This window comes from Pan troglodytes, chromosome 1, assembly GCF_028858775.2.
Source record: "Pan troglodytes isolate AG18354 chromosome 1, NHGRI_mPanTro3-v2.0_pri, whole genome shotgun sequence".
Classification (NCBI taxonomy): Eukaryota; Metazoa; Chordata; class Mammalia; order Primates; family Hominidae; genus Pan; species Pan troglodytes.
The window spans coordinates 29,178,610-29,193,014 of NC_072398.2; the positions used below are offsets into that span (position 1 = coordinate 29,178,610).

The 14,405-nt window shown below is 39.8% G+C and overlaps 1 protein-coding gene across 1 annotated transcript in view; it reads left to right on the plus strand.

The window, feature by feature from the left end:
- SLC30A10 (solute carrier family 30 member 10) overlaps positions 1-14,405 on the plus strand; it is a 48,534-nt gene that overhangs the window by 2,385 nt on the left and 31,744 nt on the right. The window lies entirely within an intron of this gene.

Here is a 14,405-nt window from a genome sequence, read left to right on the forward strand (position 1 = left end):
ATAAAAGAAGTCATATAGCATGAATAGATTCAAATTATGGTTCCAGCACAGGGCAATAGTCAAGTTACTTCACCTAGCATGTTTCCCTACCTGTAATATGGAGTTAATAAGGACTGAGAGAAATGCTAAGTAACTTATTTAGTATTTAGTAGGCACTTGATAAATATAAATTATTTTCGAAATCACAATGCAAGCCTTTAAACTACATGGCAATCCAGTATTTAATTCTAATAGCTCATATGAATTTTTAAAATTTTCAAATATTTCCTTATTTGATGCTGAAGAGTTTTCTCTCAGTAGCTGGGCCATTATATAACTGAGTCTGGGGACCTCAGAGGCTAAGTTGCATTTTTTATTTGATTCCCTGTCTTTGCTACTATTATAAATTACATCAGTTGGAGCTGGTCCTTTATCCTACCTCTGTGTCGATTTTCCTGTTGGTAGAACATATGTTATGAGAGTATCTGTAGGATGTGGTAAACATAAAAATAAATTAGAAACTAGAGTCTAGATTTTTATTTGAGTTAATGAATCACTGAATTTGGGCCTCATCTTTTGTAAAGGAAAATTCATTGTTAACTTGAGACCCTATGCTATGGCTACATCAATCATCGTGAAAATTACTACTAGAGCTTCCAGATCATGAAATTCACATATTTCATATAAGACAAATATATATTTTTTATTGCTAGGTATAAATTTAAGGAAAGAGAGATGATTTCAAATGATTAGTGTTGACATTACCATTATATTTTTTATTGTCACATAACAGTTCTGATTTTGCCTTTATTCTTGACATACAACATTTACCTGCATATAACAAAAGCAATTTAGGTAAACGGTCTGACTCTGACCAGTATGAAACTTGGTACACACCATAGTTCTATTTTTATAAAATTGAATTATTACTGGATAGGTCTTAGTTAAGCTTTTGTTTGGGAAGTGGTATTTTCCAATGTGTATGTTCATGCTGAGATAACAAGAGGCTTAAGACAAATGTTTCACTCCAACCATATGGGTTTCTTTTTTTTCTTTTCTTCTTTTTTTTTTTTTAATTTTTATTTTTAGTAGAGACAGGGTTTCGCCATGTTGGCCAGGCTGGTCTCGAACTCTTGAGCTCAAGTGATCCACCTGCTTGGCCTCCCAAAGCACTGGGATTATAGGTGTGTGCCACAGTGTCTGGTCCAGCCATATGGGTTTCTGCTCGCTTAATTCTAGAGTATCTAGCTTGTTTTGAAGTATTTGATGCTATATAGTGTTCTAGTTTAAATAAGTGATAGGTACAATACACGTGTGACTCACGCTTTAAGATCCATGTTCTATGTTACCATTATTATTTTGGCAGCTTTTGGTGTTGTAAAATTCTTCTATTAGAAATTTTAGGCTGTGTACAGCAGCTCATGCCTGTAATCCTAGACTTGAGGAGACTGAGGGCAGGAGGATCACTTGAGCCCAGAAGTTTGAGGCTGCAGTGAGCTATGATCACACCACTGCACTTCAGCCAGGGTGACAGAGTGAGACCCTGTCACTAAAAAAGAAGAAAAAAGAAAAAGAAAAGAAATTTTAGTGTTTAAACTTGCCAAATTCCTTTAGGATAGCTGTTTGGCTTGTTAGCATTTATGTCTGCAGTTATGTATCACCTTTTCTGAACCATACATTTTGGTATTCTTCCCATCATCTAAATTAGTTTAAAGAAAAGAATAAATATTGCATCAGATGAACCTCATAAATTGACATTAACCTGATATCAATTGGCTCACATTTTAAGAACAAATATGATTAATCCATCCATATTTATAAAAGGAGTTATAAACTATAAGAGGGAAAGACTCTTGATTTCAAAAGATTCAACCTAAACTTAGGATAAAGAATTTCTGTAAGTCTAGAACCCTAGCTTATAGCACATGGCAGTGCCTATAAAACAACTCCTGGTACCGCCTGGCTTCATGATCAGAATCCAGTAATGTATCACTTCTTTTGTGGAATCTCTAACTAGAGATTTTGCTTAACAAGCCTTCAGTCTCCCCCAGGTTTTGTGGAACTTTTACTTGTTCTGCTTATCTATCTGGTGTGGAAACTGAATTCATAATATTTGATGTTTGAGATCATGGAAAGTAAAAAAAATCAAGACCACTAACTTTAAATTAAATATAATAGAACAAACTATATATAGGTAAGACTTTAAATATCCCTGGGATTCATGAAAAAAGTTATACTGGAGAATGAGACATACAGAACCAGAAAATTTTTAAAACCTGCGAGAAAAGAATGTCTGGAAGATTTAGCTGAGATGAGAAAACTTGAAAGTCTTAGATCCAGATCTAGCTGGTGGGAGGCCACCCCTGACTCTAAAAGGTGTGAGGAAGTTCAGGTGATGGTAGAGCCAGTATTTTTGGCTAAAGTGAGAGGCAAAGTGAAAAAAGTAAAAAATACGAGCATTAAGTAAAAGACAAACAAACAAAATAAGGTTAAAGTCCACAATGGTCGATGGCTTTGTGTGTGCATATGTTTCGGGGAAGGGAGTAGGGGAAAGGTTGAAGGGGTGAAAACAACATGTAGGTCCAGATCGCAGGAGATACTTGTCACGAGCCAGTTTCTTTCTCTAGGCTTAGGGACTCATTTTGTTAACGTTTATACGTTTTCCTATTCCTTGCTTACTTTATTTGATTTTCCTTGATTTTCTTGTTATCTTTCATGTTTAAGTCTTATTTTTAGTTATTTTTTCAGACCTGAAGTTTCTTTAGAATCAAGCTACTAAAATCCTCCATGCCCTTGCCTTGTACTGTACGAATAACCTTGCTGTACAGTGGCTTTTACTTTAAGCTAAAGGTAACCTTGTACAGCTCACTTTTCTAGTAGGATGGCTTCTGCTCTATTTTGCATCTTTTTCTGTCTGGGATAGATGGGGCCTGCCATTTATATCATGTACAAATGATACATTTATATCAGAAATATCTGTTAATTATTTTAAAGTATTTTTTTCTTAAAAAAAAAGCCTTTCCTTTGAATTTAAGTTTTTTTTTTTTTTTTTTTTTTTTTGAGATGGAATCTCACTCTGTTGCCCAGGCTAGAGTGCAGTGGTGTGATCTTGGCTCACTGCAACCTCTGCCTCCTCGGTTCAAGCACTTCTCGTGCCTCGGCCTCCCAAGTAACTGGGATTACAGGCGTGCGCCACCATGCCCAGCTAATTTTTGTATTTTTAGTAGAAATGGGGTTTCACCATGTTGGCCAGGCTGGTCTTGAACTCCTGGCCTCAAGTGATCCACCCGCCTCAGCCTCCCAAAGTGCTGGAATTACAGGTGTGAACCACTGTGCCCGGCTAAGTTTTGTTTTGATTCCAAATTGTGCTTGCTTTCCCTCTCTCTCCCTCTCTTTCTCATAATCACGGTTCTGGCACTATGTTTCTCCAACCAACTTGCTAGAGGCAGTGACAGCACAGCATCCAGCAAAGTGTATTGTTGCAGAAGGTTTTAACACACTGCTGATTAGTTGCTCATGCAAGCTTCTAGTTAAGACTCAGTACTATAGCCTGACAGGGGCTTTTCACGTGGACAGTCCTGTAGCCGCTGAAACAAGTCAGGTTTCCTTTTGTCATAGAGGAAATTTTATTCAGTGACAAGCAGAGTAGGCAAGGCCAAGAATTTTAGGAGAGGCAAAGGGGAATTTGCTGTCTCTCTACCAGTAGCAAATACTATGGAGTAAATAAAATTTGAGGCCGGGCGCGGTGGCTCACGCCTGTAATCCCAGCACTTTGGGAGGCCGAGGCCGGCAGATCATGAGGTCAGGAGATCAAGACCATCCTGCCTAACACGGTGAAACCCCATCTCTACTAAATATACAAAAAATTAGCCGGGCGTGGTGGCAGGCGCCTGTAGTCCCAGCTACTCGGGAGGCTGAGGCAGGAGAATGGTGTGAACCCGGGAGGTGGAGCTTGCAGTGAGCCGAGATCGGGCCACTGCACTCCAGCCTGGGCAACAGAGCAAGACTCCGTCTCAAAAATAAAATAAAATAAAATAAAATAAAATAAAATAAAATAAAATTTGAGAAGCTGCATAATTGAAGGTAGCTTTTCTTTCTTTCTTTTCTTTTTTTTTTGTTTTTGAGACGGAGTCTCACTCTGTCACCCAGTCTGGAGTGCAGTGGCACAGTCTCGGGCTCACTATAACCTCTGCCTCCCTGGTCCAAGCAATTCTCCTGCTCCTGCCTCAGCCTCCCGAGTAGGAGGGGTTACAGGCCTGTGCCACCACACCCGGCTAATTTTTTGTATTTTTAGTAGAGACGGAGTTTCACCGTGTTAGCCAGGATGGTCTCGATCTCCTGTCCTCATGATCTGCCCGCCTCGGCCTCCCAAAGTGCTGGGATTACAGGCATGAGCCACCGTGCCCGGCCTGAAGGTGGCTTTTCAAACTAGAAAAGGGAAGGTTTTCTAGGCATAGGTTACCTGAGTTCCCTTTCTAGATCGGAGGCAGAATGGTAATGATTGGGAATTTGTGATAATTATTAAATAAGTTAAAGAAACATGATGTTTAATTCCCACCAGCTTTACTTTGCATTTTGTCTATATCTGACAGTAACCATTGTTTTCCAAGCACCGTCACAGCTGTTGATCAATTAACTTCCACATGAGGATTCGGTGATAAGAATGCACACACCACAGATCACAGTATCTGTCCCATAGTAGAGGCCTAATAAATTCCCTCACAGCTCTTTTGCTACATTCCTGACAGCTTGCCTAACCTCTCACTTCTCTTGTTGTCCCGTGAAGGGGTCTGGATCAGTTATGGGGAGTAAATAAGAAAGATTAAAGGAAGATAGAAAAATAGGTGCTATTTCACATTTGTGAAACCAAATTCAACTGAAGACAAAAGAAGTTAAAGAGACCATCTCTTTGTTCTTAGTAAGTTTTTTTTTCCAATGTGCAGAGGATGCTATGACTGATATCAGGTAAATTTTAATGAAAAATGAGTTTATATTGACATCTGTGCATTGTCAGTCTTTGTCAGAGTATAGAGAGAATAATTACAGCATCATATCACATACATTTGAAGAACTGTATGTTTTACAAAATAATTAGCTAGAGAGAATACTTGCTATTTATTTCCGTTGTTTAGACAAGGAAAACAGGTTCAGAGACAAATCCACAATCATACAGCTAGTTAATAGTAAGGTACAAAGAAATTAAAACTTTGAGTCCAGGCCCTTAATTAAAGACTCTACTCTACTTGGCTCCCCTCAGAGAGGAAAACAGTTATGGACTGTGGAAAGTTATTTGGCAATAATCACAAAAGGGCATATTAAAATGTGCAAATGAACATACCATAAATTGAATCCTAATTCCAGTAGCTAGATGACCTCCAAAAAGTCACTTAAACTTTCTAAACCTCAGTTTCTTCATCTGTAAATCTGGTAATATCTGTCTCTTAGAGATGTTGCAAGAATAAAATTATATTATTTGTGTAAAATACTCAACACAGTACTTGGAATACACTGAACACTCAATAAATGGTAACATTGGTGGTGGTGGTGGTGGCTGGTAGTGATTGTCCAAGGGCTGAAGGGAAGAGGAACTAATGAAATATTAGTAAGATCCCTTGGCAGACAAGGTCTCTGCTCTATTTCACATCCACAAACTGGCAGCCCACCTTATCCTTGCCAAGACTCTTATTATTGTTAATCATATATATGGTTACAGCAGATCCATCACTATTTCTACAAACCGTACAAAACATGTGTTGTTTTGATGATGGGTTAGTGGCATCTCTTGTGGGATGAACCAGTAACAAAATATATATTTCAGCTGGGCACAATGCTCATGCCTGTAATCCCAGCACTTTGGGAGGCCAAGACAGGAGGATAGCTTGGACCCAGGAGTTTGAGGTTGCGAAGAGCTATGATAGCATGCCATTACACTCCAGCCTGGGTGACAGACCAAGTCCCTGTTTCTTTCCTTTTCTTTTTTTTTTTTTTTGAGATGGAGTCTCACTCTGTCGCCCAGGCTGGAGTGCAGTGGCGCGATCTTGGCTCACTGCAAGCTCTGCCTCCTGGGTTCACGCCATTCTCCTGCCTCAGCCTCCCGAGTAGCTGGGACTACAGGCACCTGCCACCACACCCAGCTAATTTTTTGTATTTTTAGTAGAGACGGGGTTTCACCATGTTAGCCAGGATGGTCTCGATCTCCTGACCTCATGATCTGTCCGCCTCGGCCTCCCAAAGTGCTGGGATTACAGGCGTGAGCCACCGCGCCCGGCCCCCAAGTCCCTGTTTCTAAAAGTAAATAAATAACTACACAATAAATTAACTTAAAAAAAGAAAAATACATGTTCTGGAATGTCCTCCCTCATCCACTGGTTCTGACACTGGAAAAGATACTTAAGCACTTTGAGCCTCATCTTAGGTATCATTACACCTATTTTAAAGAATCACTCTACAGCCAGGGGCGGTGGCTCACACCTGTAATCCCAGCACTTTGGGAGGCCGAAGTGGGTGGATTGCTTGAGCCCAGGAGTTTGAGACCAGCCTTGGCAACACAGCGAGGCCTCACCTCTACAAAAATAAGAAAAATTAGCCAGATGTGGTGGTGCGTGCCTATAGTTTCAGCTACTTGGGAAGCTGAGGTGGGAGGATCACCTGAGCCTGAGGACAGATGCACCTTCTTATCAAGGCTGCAGTGAGCCATAAGAATCTGTTTTTCTTTTGACAAATAACAACACCTTCATGGTGTGTTTTATTTATTTATTTTTGAGGCGGAGTTTTGCTCTTGTCACCTAGGTTGGAGTGCAATGGCATGATCTCAGCTCACTGCAACCTCTGCCTCCTAGGTTTAAACAATTCTCCTGCCTCAGCCTCCCCAGTAGCTGGGACTACAGGCGCCCGCCACCATGCCTGGCTATTTTTTTGTATTTTTAGTAGAGATGGGGTTTCACCGTGTTAGCCAGGATGGTCTTGATCTCCTGACCTCGTGATCCACCCGCCTCGGCCTCCCAAAGTGCTGGGATTACAGGCGTGAGCCACCGCGCCCAGCCAGATTTTTAAGAAGGCTCTTGTAAATGTTAGCTTCCCCATCTTTCAGGGCTCAAGATGGCATTTTGTAGCAGGCCATTACTTGTACTTTTAAAACTACATATTTTAAACTGCTTTAATGGTAATGCAATGTCAATATGTAGCTCACTGAAATAATGCAATTGTGGCTCATATAGGAGACTGTAATTTCCAAGATACAGATGAAGAAACTGAGGCATCAACCGTTTTATGGCTAACCCAAAGTTGATGTTAGAGCTGGACTTTGTATTACTGCACCTCTCTTCTGTCAACAGATGGTTTGCCTCTTGAACATTTTCCTGCAGTCCTGTCTAGTGAATAATGATACTCCCCATTTTCTTTGCTGAGAAGCTTGATTTTTCAGGAAGGTAGGGTGAAAGTAAGCTTATTATTTTGGTTTTCTTATTGGCTAGCTGTTTACAAGATGGAGACATTATATTTCTAATTTTTTGCCTCTTTCTTGTTCTTTTGATGGAGATGATAGTCATTGTGGCTTTTTGAAAACATTGTGTACAACTGTCTCTGATGATTATGAAATACACCAATTTTTCTCTTTTTTATTTTTATTTTTATTTTATTTTATTTTATTATTATTATACTTTAAGTTTTAGGGTACATGTGCACAATGTGCAGGTTAGTTACATATGTATACATGTATCATGCTGGTGTGCTGCACCCATTAACTTGTCATTTAGCATTAGGTATATCTCCCAATGCTATCCCTCCCCCCTCCCCCCACCCCACAACAGTCCCCAGAGTGTGATGTTCCCCTTCCTGTGTCCATGTGTTCTCATTGTTCAATTCCCACCTATGAGTGAGAATATGCGGTGTTTGGTTTTTTGTTCTTGCGATAGTTTACTGAGAATGATGATTTCCAATTTCATCAATGTCCCTACAAAGGACATGAACTCATCATTTTTTATGGCTGCATAGTATTCCATGGTGTATATGTGCCACATTTTCTTAATCCAGTCTATCATTTTTGGACATTTGGGTTGGTTCCAAGTCTTTGCTATTGTGAATAGTGCCGCAATAAACATACGTGTGCATGTGTCTTTATAGTAGCATGATTTATAGTCCTTTGGGTATATACCCAGTAATGGGATAGCTGGGTCAAATGGTATTTCTAGTTCTAGATCCCTGAGGAATCACCACACTGACTTCCACAAGGGTTGAACTAGTTTACAGTCCCACCAACAGTGTAAAAGTGTTCCTATTTCTCCACATCCTCTCCAGCACCTGTTGTTTCCTGACTTTTTAATGATTGCCATTCTAACTGGTGTGAGATGGTATCTCATTGTGGTTTTGATTTGCATTTCTCTGATGGCCAGTGATGGTAAGCATTTTTTCATGTGTTTTTTGGCTGCATAAATGTCTTCTTTTGAGAAGCGTCTGTTCATGTCCTTCGCCCACTTTTTGATGGGGTTGTTTTTTTCTTGTAAATTTGTTTGAGTTTTTTGTAGATTCTGGATATTAGCCCTTTGTCAGATGAGTAGGTTGCAAAAATTTTCTCCCATTTTGTAGGTTGCCTGTTCACTCTGATGGTAGTTTCTTTTGCTGTGCAGAAGCTCTTTAGTTTAATTAGATCCCGTTTGTCAATTTTGGCTTTTGTTGCCATTGCTTTTGGTGTTTTAGACATGAAGTCCTTGCCCATGCCTATGTCCTGAATGGTATTGCCTAGGTTTTCTTCTAGGGTTTTTATGGTTTTAGGTCTAACATTTAAGTCTTTAATCCATCTTGAATTAATTTTTGTATAAGGTGTAAGGAAGGGATCCAGTTTCAGCTTTCTGCATATGGCTAGCCAGTTTTCCCAGCACCATTTATTAAATAGGGAATCCTTTCCCCATTGCTTGTTTTTGTCAGGGTTGTCAAAGATCAGATAGTTGTAGATATGCGGTATTATTTCTGAGGCCTCTGTTCTGTTCCATTGATCTATATCTCTGTTTTGGTACCAGTACCACGCTATTTTGGTTACTGTAGCCTTGTAGTATAGTTTGAAGTCAGGTAGTGTGATGCCTCCAGCTTTGTTCTTTTGGCTTAGGATTGACTTGGTGATGCGGGCTCTTTTTTGGTTCCATATGAACTTTAAAGTAGTTTTTTCCAATTCTGTGAAGAAAGTCATTGGTAGCTTGATGGGGATGGCATTGAATCTATAAATTACCTTGGGCAGTATGGCCATTTTCACGATACTGATTCTTCCTACCCATGAGCATGGAATGTTCTTCCATTTGTTTGTATCCTCTTTTATTTCATTGAGCAGTGGTTTGTAGTTCTCCTTGAAGAGATCCTTCACGTCCCTTGTAAGTTGGATTCCTAGGTATTTTATTCTCTTTGAAGCAATTGTGAATGGGAGTTCACTCATGACTTGGCTCTCTGTTTGTCTGTTATTGGTGTATAAGAACGCTTGTGATTTTTGTACATTGATTTTGTATCCTGAGACTTTGCTGAAGTTGCCTATCAGCTTAAGGAGATTTTGGGCCGAGACAATGGGGTTTTTATTTTTATCTATTTATTTTTGAGACGGAGTTTCACTCTTATTGGTTGCCCAGGCTGGAGTGCAATGGCACGATCTTGGCTCACTGCAACCTCTGCCCACGGGTTCAAGTGATTCTCCTGCCTTGGCCTCCCAAGTAGCTGGGATTACAGGCGTGATTACAGGTGTGAGCCACCACACCTGGCCTCATCGTTTTTTAATGAGAGGCAATAATATCTGGAGATTCCTTATCCTTAGATTGTTTTCCATAGTCCATGTCCTGATATATACTGTCTACACCTGAATAGGTGTCTTTAGAGAATTTTGAGGAGGTAATTTTTTTTTGAGACAGGATCTTGCTCTGTCACCCAGGCCAGAGTGCAGTGGCATGACCACAGCTCACAGCAGCCTCAACCTCCCAGGCTCAAGCGATCCTCCCATCTCAGCCTCTTAAGTAGCCAAGACCACAGGTGCCTGCCAACCATACCCAACCATTTTTTTTCATTTTTTTGTAGAGATGGGGGCCTTACCATGTTGCCCAAGCTGATCTCGAACTCCTGCCCTCAAGCAATCCTTCCACCTTGGCCTCCCAAAATCCTAGGATCACAGGCATGAGCCATTGCACCCTGAGGATGTAGTTTTTGATAAAGTATACCTATGCTCTTGTTCTTCATCTGCCATGAGATCTTTAAAAATGTATCAGCTTAATAGGAAATAAAATAAAGATGATCCTTACATCAGGTCAATGGGAGGTAGGGGCTGGCTCCTTACAAAGGAACAGCAGAGAAGTCAGGTTGAAGGGGCAACTGGCTGAATGGACCATCTGTTTTCTGTAGAATTCTTTACTTGAAGAAACTCTCTTAAGGTCATGAAGGAGAGGAAAGAGGAGAACTAGCAACTAGCTCCACACATGCTGACCAGAGCCAGTTGAGCACATTGTTGGGACTTTTGGGGGCCAATAAACAACTTCATTCATAAATCTGGAACTACTTGAGAAATAAGGAATAAAAGTCCAATAGCAATGAAAATAGTAGCTCAGTGTTTTTGGTAAAAGCTGTTTTGGAGAATGTAGCTTGGATGTCACAATTGGCTTCCTAATACTAATTCTGTGGAGTAAACTCACCTGTCCTCTTACGAGCAGAGCACAATAACTGGAAGAGCAGGGGTGGGCCCAGGAACAGAGAGAATGTGCCTTCTCAGTGGGCAGGCAGTTGGAAGGAGGAAGCCCAGGAAGGGCTGAGCCAGGCTTAATCCATTTCTTCAACCTAACCCGCCAGTGAGAGAAGACCTTTCCACCCTCAGAGTGACTACTTACATGGGGACTGGGGAGGGAATGGAGGCTACACTGGTGGTTGTCTCATGGAAACACAAGACAAGAGGAATGGCAGTCTCCCCCAACACTCTCCAGATTTATGTTCCCTTCACTCCTGGCTCCCCTGGAAGGACTAGATGAACAGTTTATCAGGACTGTACTGCTGCATTTCCATAAAGCTTGTGCTCCCAATATCAACCACTGCTTCCTTTGGATTTCATCCTTTGGAATAGGTTTGGCAATTTAGATACCCTCAATGACTGAAATGGGTTAGAAGAGTAAGTATACTAGTTAAATTAACTCTGAGGCCCCCAAATGTTCAATATTGCTCATTGGCAATTATATAGTGACACAAAGTGATAGTATCAAGATATGCTAACAATTCAATGTCAGCAATATAAAAATGCCCCAAATTTTAGCAATATGAATCCCTTCCTATTATCAAATTATAACAGAATATTAAATTTCAAAATTAAATATCTTTGAACTTATGTATTAATAGCCAAAGAAATCAAAACCACTGGTTATTAATCTAAAGGCAAGACCAAAGGCAAGTAAAACCACAAAACCCCTAAGCTTCCTCTTTTGGGCACAGTCTCAGTTTGAGTATAGTTTCATGCCTGGTGGAGTTGGAGTTCCTTCAGCAGTTTTAGTCTGGATTGTTTTCCACTAGAATGGATGCCATTCCTTCAGGGCATCCAAAGTTGCATAAGTTTAGCACCAAGACTTTCATGTTCTCCACCTTTTAAAGATCTTCTCTTTGTCTTTGATATTCTTCAGTTTTGTAATCATATTTCCATATGTGGACTCTTTTTAAAAAATCCCATCTGGGGATTAAATCCAAGCATTTATGTCTTTCATAAATTCCAGAAGATTTTTCAAACATTATCTCTTCTAGTTTTGGCTTTCCCCTGTTCCTTGTACTTTCTCCTTCTGCAATGCTAATTAGATAATATTTGATCTTATTCTGTCCTCCATGTTTTGTAACTTCTTTTTTCACATTTTGCTGTTTTCACATTTTTGTTGTTCTGTGTTGCATTCTACGTGGTTTTTCAGATTTACCTTCATTTATTTCTAGTTTTTGCTTTTTAACTTCGGTTCTCATTAACCTGCCCATTCAGTTTTTTAAAATTTTATTTTGAAATAACTTTATATTCTCAGTAAGTTACAAAAATAGTACATAGAAGTCTCATGTACCGTTTGTCAAGTTTTCCCCAATGGAATGATAGTACAATTTCCAAACCAAGAAATTTACATTCATACAATGAGTTATATAATTCTACGAGATTTTTGTCACAAGTGTAGTTCTGTATAACCATCACCAAAATCATCATTACAAAAATATCCCTCATGGTACCCTTTAGTAGTCATAGCCACCCTTCCTACCTTTACTCCCTATCTCTATGCCCTGGAAACTAATAATCTGTTTTCCGTCCTTATATTTTTATTTCAAGAATGTTAAATAAATGGAATCACACATATGTGACCTTTGAAATGGGCTTTTTTTCTTTCAGCATAATGCTCTTAAGATTAATTTGACTTGTTGCATGTATCAGTTGTTGTTTTTTATTGCTGAAAAGGATTCCAAGGTATGGATATAGTTAGAGATGTGTTTTAGCCACTCTGCCAATTTTCTGTCTTTTAAGTGGTGTGTTTAGACAATTTACATTTACGCAATTATTGAAGGTTGGGGCTTGAGACTGCTATTTTACTTTTCATTTTCTGTTTGTTCCTTCTATTTTTTATTTCTCTATTTTCTGTTTCCTGGCTTCTGTGAACATTATTTAGAATTTCATTTTGATTTCCCTGTAGTGCTTTTGAGTATGTCTTTATAGAGCTTTGTTAGTAGTTGCTCTAGGTATTAGATTACACATACATAACTTATCACTGGCTAATGCTGTCAATACTTTGCTAGTTTGAATAAAATGTAGAAACCTTACCTCCCTTTATCTTTTCCTATTTATAGTTGTTATAGTTACACAGGTCCCTGAGACTTATTTTATTCTATTTTCTCTCTGTTGTTCAGATAAAATACTTTCTTTCCTCTGTCTTCCCCATTTCTGCTACTGGGCCCATCCATTTAGTGTTTTGTTTTGTTTTGTTTTGTTTTTGAGACAGAGTCTTGCTCTGTCACCCAGGCTGGAGTGCAGTGGTGCGATCTCGGCTGATTGCAAGCTCCGCCTCCCAGGTTCACACCATTCTCCTGCCTCAGCTTCCTGAGTAGCTGGGACTAAAGGCGCCCACCACCATGCCTGGCTAATTTTTTGTATTTTTTAGTAGAGATGGGTTTTTACCGTGTTAGCCAAGATGATCTCCATCTCCTGACCTCGTGATCTGCCTGCCTTGGCCTCCCAAAGGGCTGGGATTATAGGCATGAGCTGTCATGCCCCGCCAGTTTTTTTTTTTTTTAATTTTTAAATTTTGTATTCACTGCCAAGAGCCCCACTGAAGGTTTCTTTTTTTTTTTTTTTTTTTTTTTGAGGTGAGTCTCACTCTGTCACCCAGGCTGGAGTGCAGTGGCACGATCTCGGCTCACTGCAAGCTCTGCCTCCTGGGTTCACACCATTCTTCTACCTCAGCTTCCAGAGTAGCTGGGACTACAGGTGCCCACCACCATGCCCTGCTAATTTTTTATATTTTTTAGTAGAGATGGGGTTTCATCATGTTAGCCAGGATGGTCTCAATCTCCTGACCTTGTGATCCAACCCATCTCGTCCTCCCAAAGTGCTGGGATTACAGGTGTGAGCCACCGTGCCTGGCCTCCCATTGAGTTTTTATTTCAGTTATTGTAGCTTTCATTTTTAAAGTTTCTATTTCATTCTTCCTTTTATCTTCTATTTCTTTGCTGAGACTTTCTGTATTTTTATTTGTTTCAAATGTATTTGTAATTGCTTGTTGAAGCATTTGTATGATGTCTACTTTAAAACTGCTTGCCAGAAAATTTGTAACATTTTGCTACCTCAATGTCAGTGTCTTTTTTCACACTCAGGTTAAGATTTTCCTGGCTTTGCTATGATGGTAGATTTTCTGTTGAATCCTGGACATTCTGAGTTTTGAGACTGTCAGTCTTATTAAATTTTCTGTTTGAGCAGGTCTCCTCTGACACTGTGCTGGTGGAAGGGGAGCTGCTTGTTATTTTAAGACGAGAATGGAAGTCCAGGTTTCCCACTTGGCCTCTGTTGACACCCTGAGATGGGGGGTGCTTCATTAGTGCTGAGCAGGTGCGGGAGATCAGGGTCTCCATTATGACTTCACTGATAGCATCCTGACTAGAAGAAGCAGGGGCACCTTCTATTGAGTTTTTAATTTCAACTAATCTACTTTTCATTTATGATGACTTGTTCTTTACTTATACTTTCCAGTCCTTCCTTTATTCCCTTCTATTAAACACACTTAGTTTATATTGTGTATCTGGTATTCTCAACATCTGCAATTTTTGCATGTCTGATTCTGTTTATTATTTTTGCTGCTTCTCTCAAGGTGGTTTACCTTCTCACATTTTGTGTATTTCATGATTATTTTTATTTTTATTTTTGAGACAGAGTCTTGCTCTGTCACTGAGGCTAGAGTGCAGTGGCATGA